At 39.7% G+C, this 12265-nt stretch overlaps 1 pseudogene; it reads right to left on the reverse strand.

Annotated features, from left to right (window-relative positions):
• Positions 1-8324: 8324 nt before the first annotated feature.
• LOC145432665 (glutathione S-transferase pseudogene) lies at positions 8325-9088 on the reverse strand (annotated as a pseudogene).
• Positions 9089-12265: the final 3177 nt, after the last annotated feature.

Genomic DNA, 12265 nt, shown 5'->3' on the forward strand with positions numbered 1-12265 from the left:
CGATTATGTTCATTTGTTCAATTATTAATTACGTGCCCTGAATATTCCTAGACAATACCTCACTCAGCTCTACAGGTAAATCTGATTACGTGGACTGAGAGGATACAAAATTTATAGCAATATATACGCAATTATCAATACTATTGACCGAATCAATCATTAATTATACAAAATTTTACGTGGTCGCATCTGAGTTGAAATTACATAGGTCAAAAGTGCTACATTCGGTCAAAGTTGGCGGTCACCGGATAGATATATGATTCTTGATTGTATCAATGTGAGGCGTGATGCTATGTAACAGTCACTGGATTAATGTCTTTTCCCTATACAAGAATAATATATTGCTCGGAGTGCAGTAGTCAACGCAGATGAATATAAAATGTGATCTAATATAGCCGCGGGTGTAATCATCCCCTTTCCGCATCCACACCAGTTTCGTTGCTAGCACCGACTAGCATCGCCATAGAAACTGCTTTACCGTCTGCGAAGTAACACGTGCTAATGATAACAATATATCTCGTCGTAATTCTCGGCCTACGGACCATGTGACCTCAATCAGCTTTCCATACCTTCGTAAGTTTGTAGCAATTCCATAAATGATTGTAATCACCCTATCATCGTCACCAGAAACGCATAGTTGAAAACGTGTGATATCAACCCAGCGTACGTTTAACAATAAATTCAACTGAAGTAGCTCATGTCATCCGCTCATACCATGCAGCAGTGTTGATTGAAAAATCGAGCTGGTTTATTCGTCATCACATACAAGGATAAAATGACTCTGCAAAGCTAACATAAACAAATATTGATGATCAGGCTGAAATGTGGCGATATAGGATTGGAAAGCAGCCAAGTGCAAATAGTTAATTAGTTGACTTGTTTGGCATTTCATAACGTCACAATGCTGCGACAGGAGAATGTCAAATCAAACAGCTATCAAACATATTGTGGTATCAGCTATAAATACTCAGAGTGTCGGATTCGCATCAAGCGCCGGTTACAAAGCTCAGTATAGGCTTCAAACTCACAATCCTACATTATATGCGTTACATTAATACTTTCCATGGGTACAGATATTTTAGTTTCCTTATATTAAAACAAGGTAAGAAGCAGTCTGATACGGGTATCGATTACGGCCCCCGTCTGTTCAAGTCAAGGCAAGGGCAACATTACATATATTGAATGACTGATGTTGAAGTGATCAGAGGGTATAACGTCATCATCGTTGCTCATTATGGCAGACTAGGGAGTGATATTCACATTTGCGTCTGGTTATAATGAAGCCTCCGCAGGCACTTATCGGTCACGCATTGAACAGAATTGCGTGACGGCAAATTCATTGAAGTGTCTTCCCAGCTACATTAACGTCTCGATTGTTTGCAGTGGCTGAAAAACAAGGCAGCGATGTAATGCCAAATTGTTAACTACATGCAAAGTACACACGTTTGGAGATGATACACAACTCCAGTAAATTGCAAAACAAAAATGCAACATGATAAGTTGCTTCATCAAGATTGAGCTTTACAATAGGCCACACACTGAATTTTACAACGAATCAATAAAACGAAAAGGCAGATGTTATCGTAACTATATGCTCCCTCACACAGCGTTTAAATACGATTTATCAATATTCATATTTATCAGTATCTAGTTGAATTATTTGAAATTAATCGGGAAACAATATAAAGTTAACGTTACGCGATCAAAATATTCTCAGATATATTGAGCGGGCAGTCAACATTTTACTAATTGAGTTATGTGAACACGTTATCAAGGAGGATTCTGAATCCGTTGCTACTCACATAGACGTTTAAAAATGTATCAGAAAGCGCGTTACGAAGTGAAAATCTATTACGACATGAATTGAATTAGTGAGGGAAAGATCATAGGCTGCAGTATCCGTTTGGCGACTGTCCTGTCCAGTATTTACCCGTTCGCGTGAAATATAACACAACAGAAGAGAAATGCGTTCTATATTCAATACTCACTTTTTGTCATGGAAATGGAGTCGGCGTGGCGATCCAAATCTATACGCCATTGTACGCAGAATTCAGCAGCTATGTGGAATACTCTTCAATACGCAGAACGAATCGTTCGATGAAAACACTGATTGGGAAGTAACTCATTCACGCATGTTTGCATCTTAAACTTTTCTTATAAGATTCGTGTTTATAGGATTCATGCTAATATACTTGTCATGAAACTTTAGGGCCATGAGGTGCTAATACATCTTCTGCATCATTCTACATCATCTGCTAGTCCATCGTCCAAAGTAACGTCCATTTACAATAACCTGCTAATACGCTGAAACTAATCTTTCAATCACTCGGTGACAGCGGACATGAGACCTTACCAGTTGATGGCACGCAATTGGTCGCGCGTACGTATACAATACTAAAGTCATCGACCTAATTCAACATTGTGAATTGTGCCTATCTCTGTAAGAAAGGCGGCATGTTAAATTTTTGTGATAAAAGTAGGCTATTCCTAAGCTACTGATCGATCTGTATATTCTGCGAATTCGGTAGCCTTTGGGAGACAAAAACCGACTTTTCAAACGCCAATACCGGGCCAACCCCGGGTCCCAAGCCGTTGAATCGGATATCATCGCGTTCAGTTCGACGAGAGGAAAACGGGGATAACTCTGTCGAACCCCTTAGACCAGCGGTTGTCGATCGGTATTTCGATCTCTGTTCTGATACCGACCCATCGAAAAACCAATTGCGTAACCCGTATTGGCGTACCATCACGGGTTTTTGGAAGAAAACTTTTTTCTACGCGTCCCAGCCCCATTTCCCGGGCATCGTTGGAATCGTAATCGAATTACGCGTCTGCCGGTACCAAATTTATCCGGCTACGATATTCGGTTGGCGAGAAATCGGTGATTAAAAAAACTGTGAAAAAAGCGCTATACACTGTTTTTTGAAGGCCGATCCCGAGTCGGCTGAAAGTCCGATACGATCGTATCGGGTATCGGTCTACGCGGGGCCCGAAGACGAACGCAGCGGTACCTCGTATGGCCCAGTGGTGTGAACGACCGAGACGGAACCTCGGATAGCCCGCCTATGAAAAACGTGAACTTCTCGGATGATCCACCGATCCAGGATAATCCGAGGATTATAATCGAAAAACTCACATAACTCCGCTTCTACTGGTCGGAATTGAGTCAAATTTGTTTTGCATCGTCTTTGAAAACAGCTCAACAATTTCATGGGGTTGGCAGAAAAATTTGATTTTTTTTAAATTTTACCTAATAAATTAAAAATTCTAATTTGATCTGCGGAGTCCTATGCTTGTTAGAATTGAACCAAATTTGGTGTGCAGTGTTTTTTTAGAGTAAGCTGACAATTTAATAAGTGAATGGCTGGAATCTGGAATTATTTTTTATGACATTTATGATCAGTGCGGGATTTGAAGCACAGGCCTGCAGACATGGGCGGAGCCTGGAGCCTATTAAATCATATTACGTCGCGTGCAATACCTCGGTTACAATGATGATGACCCCATCAAGCGCCAAGGTAATCAAGGAGGTTCGCAATTCGAAATGAAGATAGGTTGGGATTGGTTTATACAGGGTTTGACGCTTTGGCCATGTTGATAATTGTAATTATAATTGATCGGGCAGGGTTATTACCCGTAACATTTATGATACCTTACAAAACGCGTATTCAACGTAGTATTGGCGACAAATATAGCTTTAGTTACGAAATTACACATGAAGGAAATCTATCGGTATCAAGGTCAATATTAGGCTACATGACTTCACTATTTCGAATCTGGTTTTACTGGTGGATGACTGCATCAACAAACCCACTCTGACTGTTTTAGTATAGATTAGTGAAGATTCATTCGACTCCGAGCCGGTAAATCTAGGTTAATGTGTTTCAACTGCGAAAGTATGAACAGTGAACATAGACGATATCAGATCGATGCGATTCATGAAAGCAATTTTCACGCCGCAATATAGCGTACCCCAACAATTTTGGTCGTTATTGTTTGATATTCACGGTGCTCGACTACATTGTTCACATTTTACACCATGCCGGTGTTTTTTATGCCATATTTACCTTCGTAAGACAATGAATGGGATGCTACGTAGAAGCCGAGATAAACCTTTATTACCTTAGTACAAATTCTGGAGTCGACCTCGGTCGGACCCGAAACCGCAACCAGCTGGTCTTGCGGTTGTGGATTATTCCACTATACGCTATCTCGCCACGCTCTCACTAGCGAGCATGATTGAATTGGCGATCTAGGCGTGTCTATGAATGCGGCGAATGTTCGGTTAGGTTTGCTGGATTTCCCGCTGCGTAGAAGCCAAGGCCAGTCAAATGGAAATTTCGGTCATTTTTGAAATAATAGTATTTACGGTGACCAATTTCGTCACACCGACATGACCAAAAATCGTGTTTCATTTATGCCTGAAGAGGCAGGGATGTCTTTTGGACTTGTTCTGATCTTGACAAGGGCCTACATCGCCAGTAAATGAAAGAAATTGATGACACATATTAGCTGTAAATTAGTCCACTTCATTGAAATAGACACGTTAAAACGATGGTGAGATAATTTTCCAATAGAGTAGTTTACACACTGAAATTCACGACCACAATAAGCACGCAAAATACGGGTAAATATATTTTTCCAGAGATAGTCAATATCTATATTCTTTATCGGTCCAAGGTGGATTCCTTCACGCTACAATTTGATATTTATGATATTCTATCATTTGCTCTGCAGCACTCCTATAGTACTCTTACAGGCGGATTATAAGACTAATTGGCATCGTGACAGATCTTATTCCTATCAAAAGTCATCGTCCTTTTTTCATGTCATCCTCCACATTCGGTGAATACCATCTAATAACTAATTGTATCCATATATCGTGTTAAATCACGAATGTTTTTTATTACTTTATGACAAGAAGGGGGTTCTGGTGATATTGAAAGACCAGAAAATATCTAATGTGCTTTATAAGCTCAGTGGGTTACCATTTAGTTTCCCTGAAGCTCGCAAAGTTTCCAGCACATACACAGCTCTAGTATCAACGCCTAAGTGAAGTGCCATAAATGCTTTTTCTACTCATAAATACCATTCATTGGCATAGCCCATTCTCAATTGCAATCGGCATCATTTACGCCCTGGATCAGTCAATGTCAAGTGGCAGAGAAATATTCGAACGCTGAGTTGCTGAGGAATGCAATTGATGTCTCTGTGGATGAGATTTTAGGAATGGCGACTTTGCAATCAGTAAAAACTTCGAATCAAGGCAGAGAGACATCGGTGTGCCCTGCATAACTGGGATTGATTTCATGAAATCTAAATTGGTCCGACAAAAATACATGCTACTATCACTGGAGAAATATATTTACCCGTATTTTACCTGCTTGTCAGCTCATTTCATTTTCGTCGTCCTGAATTTCAAAAAATTATCCCATCACCCTTTAATGGAGTTATTTTAATGAAGTGGACTAATTTCCAGCTAATCCGTAACGATTTGAAGCGGCTATAACATGACGAGAGTCTGAGATAGGAGGTAGAGACATGTTAAAGTGGTCTTTATTCGAAGGTTTCTGTCTTGCAGCACTAGTAATAATTGATCAAAAAGTGTGCCTTACGTTAAGCCGAAAATTGCCTTATACCTGCTAATACACTCCAAGTCCATGAAACAAGAAGCTTCCGATGGATATTAGGGTCGATTATAATAAATGAATATATTTATTATTTTATGGTAACTGAGATCTGCTATCGCAGCAAGGTAGCTATTGAATGTCGTAGTTATTTGCATACTAGCCGTTGAGAACTGGTGATCTAATCTGCAGCATGGCCAACTGTAGCTTCTTATAAAGACACATGTTCCGTATTTTCACAGCAGTTTTCAAACGCAAATATGTGCGTGGTGAAATGGCGTGGTCATTGGTATAATCCACACCTGCAACACCAATGGGTTGTTGGTTCGAGTCCGGCTGAGGACGACACGAGAATTCCTACCCAAGTGTTGGAGGTTTATCTAGGCTCCTCGTCGTCATGTGATCCGCGTAAGCGGTGATTTATAAAAGCCTAGGAGTGGGCTGTGCTAAAAGTCGGTGAATACGGAATCAAAAAATGAATATAGGCATACTCTAAAACTACCAAATTAGTCAAAACACCATGAATAAAAAACAAACAAACGGCGAATTATATATCGCGATCATCGATATCGTACAAGGATGACGTCGTGGATTTCAAATAGTGACGTCAAAAGTGATTGTCATTGGTAAATGACTCTTTTGACGAAACTGGTTCCCGAACCTTGTCATATAATACGAGGTCAATGTCCACCTTAGTTCAGTAACAGCAATGGTCATGGTCTGGTAATTCAAAATGGCGAATTGTCTCCCTAAGTAACAAATGTCCACTAAAGTGGTCTATTAGATATTGCAAAAGTTGGGAAAAATTAGGGCGACCGCAGTTGGAGGACATTTCGTGTATATTCTAAACGCTGCGATATAAACCGCAAATCACCAGTGACAAAGCGCGGAATCGATATTCCAAAACCAATCGAGTTATTTTCAGACGCCTAGCTTGTCTCCTTCTGTTGGCGATAATTGTCGCCCAACTGCTTCAAAACAGGACTGTCCACCAAAGTAGTCTAATAGGTAAATATATATACATTATACATATACATATATCAAGAGAGCATGGCATTCAATCATAATTGGGGAAGCGAGCGGCGCAGTTGGTTAAACACCAGCGTCACGACATCAATGGAAGTGGTTTCGAATCCCTGTTCTTGCAACCTCCTATATAACGGAGGTTTATCTGGGCTCCTCGTCGCCGGCGTAAAAAGTTAGCCTAGCTACAAATCGGCAGCAACGACCACTATCGGGACGCATCGGAGTGAGAGCGACAGAATAATGGGTCTCTTCAAAAATGACTTTTTTTCTCAAATCGTACTGGCTACTTGATAAAATTGTTAAGTTACCTAATTTAAGCCTACACACAAAATTTGGTTCTCTTCAAAAATGACTTTTTTTCTCAAATCATACTGGCTACTTGATAAAATTATTAGGTTACCTAATTTAAGCCTAAACACAAAATTTGGTTCAATTCCAGCCAGTAACCGCTTTGCTACAGGAGAAGTAAGTTTCTGTTTATTATATAAAAATAAATAACAAAAAATTTAAAAATTTTCTGTTCACCCCATGAAAGTGTTAGGCTGTCTATAGAAACGATGCCCACCAAATTTGGTTCAATTCCAACCAGTGGAGGCGGAGTTATTGCCGTCGAAAAATTTGGATTTGAATAAAATAGTATTTACGGTGACCGATTCTTCGTTTATTTATTATAATTGTGCTCACCGTAAATACTATTTTATTCAAATCCAAATTTCTCGACGGCAATAACTCCGCTTTCACTGGTTGAAATTGAACCAAATTTGGTGAGCATCGTTTCTATAGACAGCCTAACACTTTCATGGGGCGAACAGAAAATTTTCAAATTTTTTAATATTTATTTTTATATAATAAACAGAAACTTACTTCTCCTGTAGCAAAGCGGTTACTGGCTGGAATTGAACCAAATTTTGTGTGTAGGCTTAAATTAGGTAACCTAACAATTTTATCAAGTAGCCAGTATGATTTGAAAAATAAGTCATTTTTGAAGAGCCCTACCGAATAATCACTGCGAGTAGTGCGAAAGAGGCTGAAACTGAAAGACGTTCCCGAGAATATAAGAAATCAAAGACCCATGAACATTATGAAATTTGTCTCGTGGAGGGTGGAGCACAAGGCCTAAAAGGCGATAAGCTCCACTCTGTTGTGCCCTATTAATACAATACAATATCAATCAAAATTTATTTTTAAATGATTGACAGCAATGATTGGCCGATGGTGTTGTTTATTTGTTTGTTTGATTGGCATGAACCAAGTGATAACAGCCTATCACCTAATTGTAACGAAGCTGTGTATTTTATTAAATCGAAATACAACGGCCCCATCCCCATCAGCACCACGACACCCTATAACCAACCTATCGCTTCTCTGTTTTTCTACATGCACTTCGGTATAATGGACTTGTGGTACAAATAGATCGCACGATGATGCAGACCAAGTCGCCAAACAAATTGTATGCTTTAACATGTCATAACATGTGACATTGGGTATCGGACTGATGGTGCCATGACACCGTGGCTCAGGTTACCCACAATTAGAAATCTCACACGGACACATCATCCTCTTAAAGAGATCCCGTAATTAACATGAGCAGTTTTATGCATTATGTATGCTATTTAATCGACGTTAAGAGTTACGGAAGGCATAAGAAAGGCGCATGGCAGGCATTGGCAGCAATACGTGCACGCGATATACAATCAATGACGTGAAAATGTACTGATGACAAAGCTGCTGTCTACCACGTTCTGTCGTCATAACATTTTCCGCCCCAATTGGCTTCGGGTCCGTTGATCGGAAATGTCTTATATGACTCGGATTTTAGGTATCGGTCAATCGGATCCAAAGCGCTGAAACATCGCACGTAACGTTTAACGTTAGTCTTGTCCTCGCAAATGTCACTGAACAGGATTTCGATTCGAGTCAGGAACTCAAACAGCATGAAATCCACGTAAGTTAACCGTTCGCCGGCTACGAATTGCTTTCCCGAAAGAAAACGATCAACTTGGCCAGTTCTCTCCATACAGAACGATTGGGTGTCTTGTAGATTCTTAGTTATGTCTGGTGTGAGATACGCCATCAGGCTCATTCTTAGCCTCAAGTCGTTGGCAACACTTTCTATAACATCACAATCGCGATTTTCCGCTTCACTTCTTGGGAACAGTCCCGTCTTCCGGCCGAGGTACCTGTATATCGCCACGCTCTCAGTTAGCTTGATATCTCCATCAATGAGATACGGCAAGTTAGGGAATTCCAATCCAAGAGCGTATTTTTCGGCTTTCCAATCGCTAACATCTTTGTATCTTTTGTTTTCGAAGTCCACACCCTTGAAATTAAGCATCAGCCTCGCAGGCTCTGCTAAACCACGAAAATCCCAGTAACCAAGTATCATACTCAAGCTGTTGCTTTTGTACAGTACAATATATCATTGCGTGCTATGCGAGTCTTATTTATATGGAAAACGCGTCACGATTATTGAGCGTCGAATCCTGTTCAAACTTGTTTTTAACTAGACTGGGGGCGGCGTTGGCGTGATCATTCGGGTAACGTTGCTTCAGAACTGATTCCCAATCATGGCTCGAAGCTAGACTTTTTGCGGTTTTTATTGACCCCTGTGAATTCCACAAAATTATGATAGTCAGTTGCTGTTTGTTTCTGTAAATAATTCCCGTCAATTTCGGTACATCAATGGTAAAATAACGGCTATTAGCAGTCATGATTATTTTTGGAAATTATTGGAAAACCGCTGCAGAATGTTAAATGCCTAAAATACGACATCTTGAAAACTTGATTTAATAATTTTGTTATGCAAAAACCTCAACAGGACCGCGTTACAAGTGCGAAAAGCACGCGTGTAAAGCGAGGGTCCTTCATCTGGGATCAGTGAGCGAAACCCATCAGGGCCCAGGGGTGCAAATTTAATTATGAAGTATTGTCGTGGCCACCAAGTGTCTAGCACTGAGTATGGTGACTGGACACCTGATGGGCGCAAGAGAAAGCAATCCATGGAGAGGTACGGGTCACGATTATTTGTGAGCTGGATCTAAAAAAATCCTGTTTGAGGGTGAGCATGAAGGAGCATATATTGCCTCTGTCGTCGATAGAGGTGGTCACTGGTCAGTCACGAAGTACTTCTACTTCATCAGAGTAGCCTAATCAATAATGTTTTTCCTGCTTACTCAAGTGCATATATTTGTCGACTACTTTCACTTGTGAGAAGCGAAAGGTTTATCTATAGGCTTCTTCTCGAAATCTCATCCGCGCCATCGGTGTCTTATAACAAGACTAGAAGTGTGCCGTGCTACAAGTCGGCAGCTACGGAATAAATATGAAGAAAATTTGCCTGGTGTGAATAACTATAGTAGTCGACAAACGCCATGAATACCACAAGCAGCAACAACAACAAAAACTACAAAGTCACTTTCGTATACGCCATAATTTAAAAACCTGTTCTGATCTGGATACGGCACTTGGGCAAACAATACGAATACTGATCCGCTCACGATCTATAGTGGTCACGATCTGGTTCCAGAGTCGCGGATTATCTGGATTTTTAATTTGCATTGAATTTTAGCAGGAAAGTTCCATTGAATTGTGTACAATCAGTATGGTTTAAGTAGGAACATTACGGACATTGAATCGACAATTCACCAGCCGGATTTTTTCGGACTCTGAATTTCGAATTGCCAGTCGTAGCCGGATGAATTTGGCTACTGGTGAAGCTAATTTTTCCATAATTCGTTAGGAGAAATTGAATTCATGAGAAATTTAACTGACCTGCGTTTAGAAGCAGTGATACAGTGCAAACAAGGTATAGTTCTATTAACAATCAGTTGTTGAGTGTTTTTCTTATACCTTATTGACACTGATTCCGAGTGGATACTGCACAGTGCAGATTTTGTGGTTTCGTTTGATAACATGAACCTATGAAACTAGGGTTGCATTTAAAACAAACGGTGTTTTAAAACCCTTTGTTTATAACATGTTTTAAACGGTGTTTTAAACAAAGGCCTTTAAAAAAAAATTGTATTTTTTACAAGTTGTAAAATTATGCCATAATTGTGTGAATACTTTCCAAAAAACATGTTGTATGAGCCCACGGACAATTACCACCCGATATAGGCGACGTATATCGGTATGGGATGTTTGGAACCCTTAAAATAGTGAGTTCAACATTAATAGTACAGATATTTCGTCAGAGGAGCTATATTTACCCTATATTTTCAATTGTCAATGTCAAGCCAGTATGACGCCACAATTGAATATTCGTGGCGTCATGGCTTTAAAAAACACAAAAAAACAACAACAAAAAAAACATGTTTTAAATTAGGGCCTTGTTTGTTTTAAATTGATTTTTTGTTTAAAATTCAACCCTATATGAAACTCTTACGCCGTTTCTTGTTGTTTGTTTGCACATTATGTGGTTTCGTTTGATATTATTGACCATGTAGCGTTTTATATGACTAATTCGCCAAAAATAATCATGCCTGGGTATTAGTTATGTCTAAGCCGCTTGTGAAAATTGGGAAGAGAATTCCTGCACACGTCAAGAGGCATGGACGAATACTTGTCACATAACGCGATATATCTAGAGTTCTACTGGTAATACATATTTATAGATTGTTTATGCGCCCTGACAATTTTACTTACATCAAAATAACGGCTAATGGTCAAGTATAAATCGCAGTAAGTCCAATATAACTCCGCGTATATTCACCTGCAGACATTGAATAGGACCCATCAATCAGCGTCTATCAATGCTAAAATAACCGAAATAGAATTTATAGACGACTATGCCCATTGTGCATCGACATGCTTTAAAAGGTTCCTTATAAGTACTTGCGTATTAGCCCGAACCTCTATACCGTGTTCTGAAGTTTGAAATGCGTCTCCAACACCAGAAAAGGTTGTCAGCCACTGCATCAGACCACAACGCTACACGGATTTGACAAGATTACGGCGGTTTTGACTTGCTTCAAATTCACAACAGTGAGAAAGATACAGATGAATCGGAAAAATACCAGCCTAATCCCACTTTTCGGTAGACTTAGAGGAAAAGTCACTGTATTGATTGTACAGTATTTCAGACAACTCTGTGCTGAGGCGTACAACGCATATCGATTTCTATAGCAACTCACACCTGAAAGCTCTGACGCGTTTTCAGACAAATTCGTACTTGACGTGAAACCGGTATATTGGTAACTTAGTTACTAAAAGCTTGCTAAAAGAGTGAATTTCGCGGATCGTTACATATTATAAGGCAACAGAGTAGTTACTATGCGGTTTAGCATATATAAAGTCACTATAACACCTTTCGCAGTCACCGCATTCAGTTAGGTGCGGGTAGGTTTGCGATGGTGGATGTGTCCTAATTCGGACCTGCCTTGTGAGTTTTGGAAATGATAGTGAAAATGTTAGGTAATATATATATATATGTAAATGCTTATAATCAAGTTAATAGTATTATTAAGGGGCAAATCATCTTATTTTAAAAGGATACACATTGACTTGATCCAGAATACTCGTAATCTTGGTTGATAGAGCGATATCATCTAGATATCGAGGCGTTGAACGTATGTCCTTATGCTCTCGTGACTATGATCTCGTTGGTGATTCAC

Source organism: Botryllus schlosseri, unplaced genomic scaffold, assembly GCF_051294905.1.
Source record: "Botryllus schlosseri isolate E-star unplaced genomic scaffold, Bs_hap1 Bs70a, whole genome shotgun sequence".
Lineage (NCBI taxonomy): Eukaryota > Metazoa > Chordata > Ascidiacea > Stolidobranchia > Styelidae > Botryllus > Botryllus schlosseri.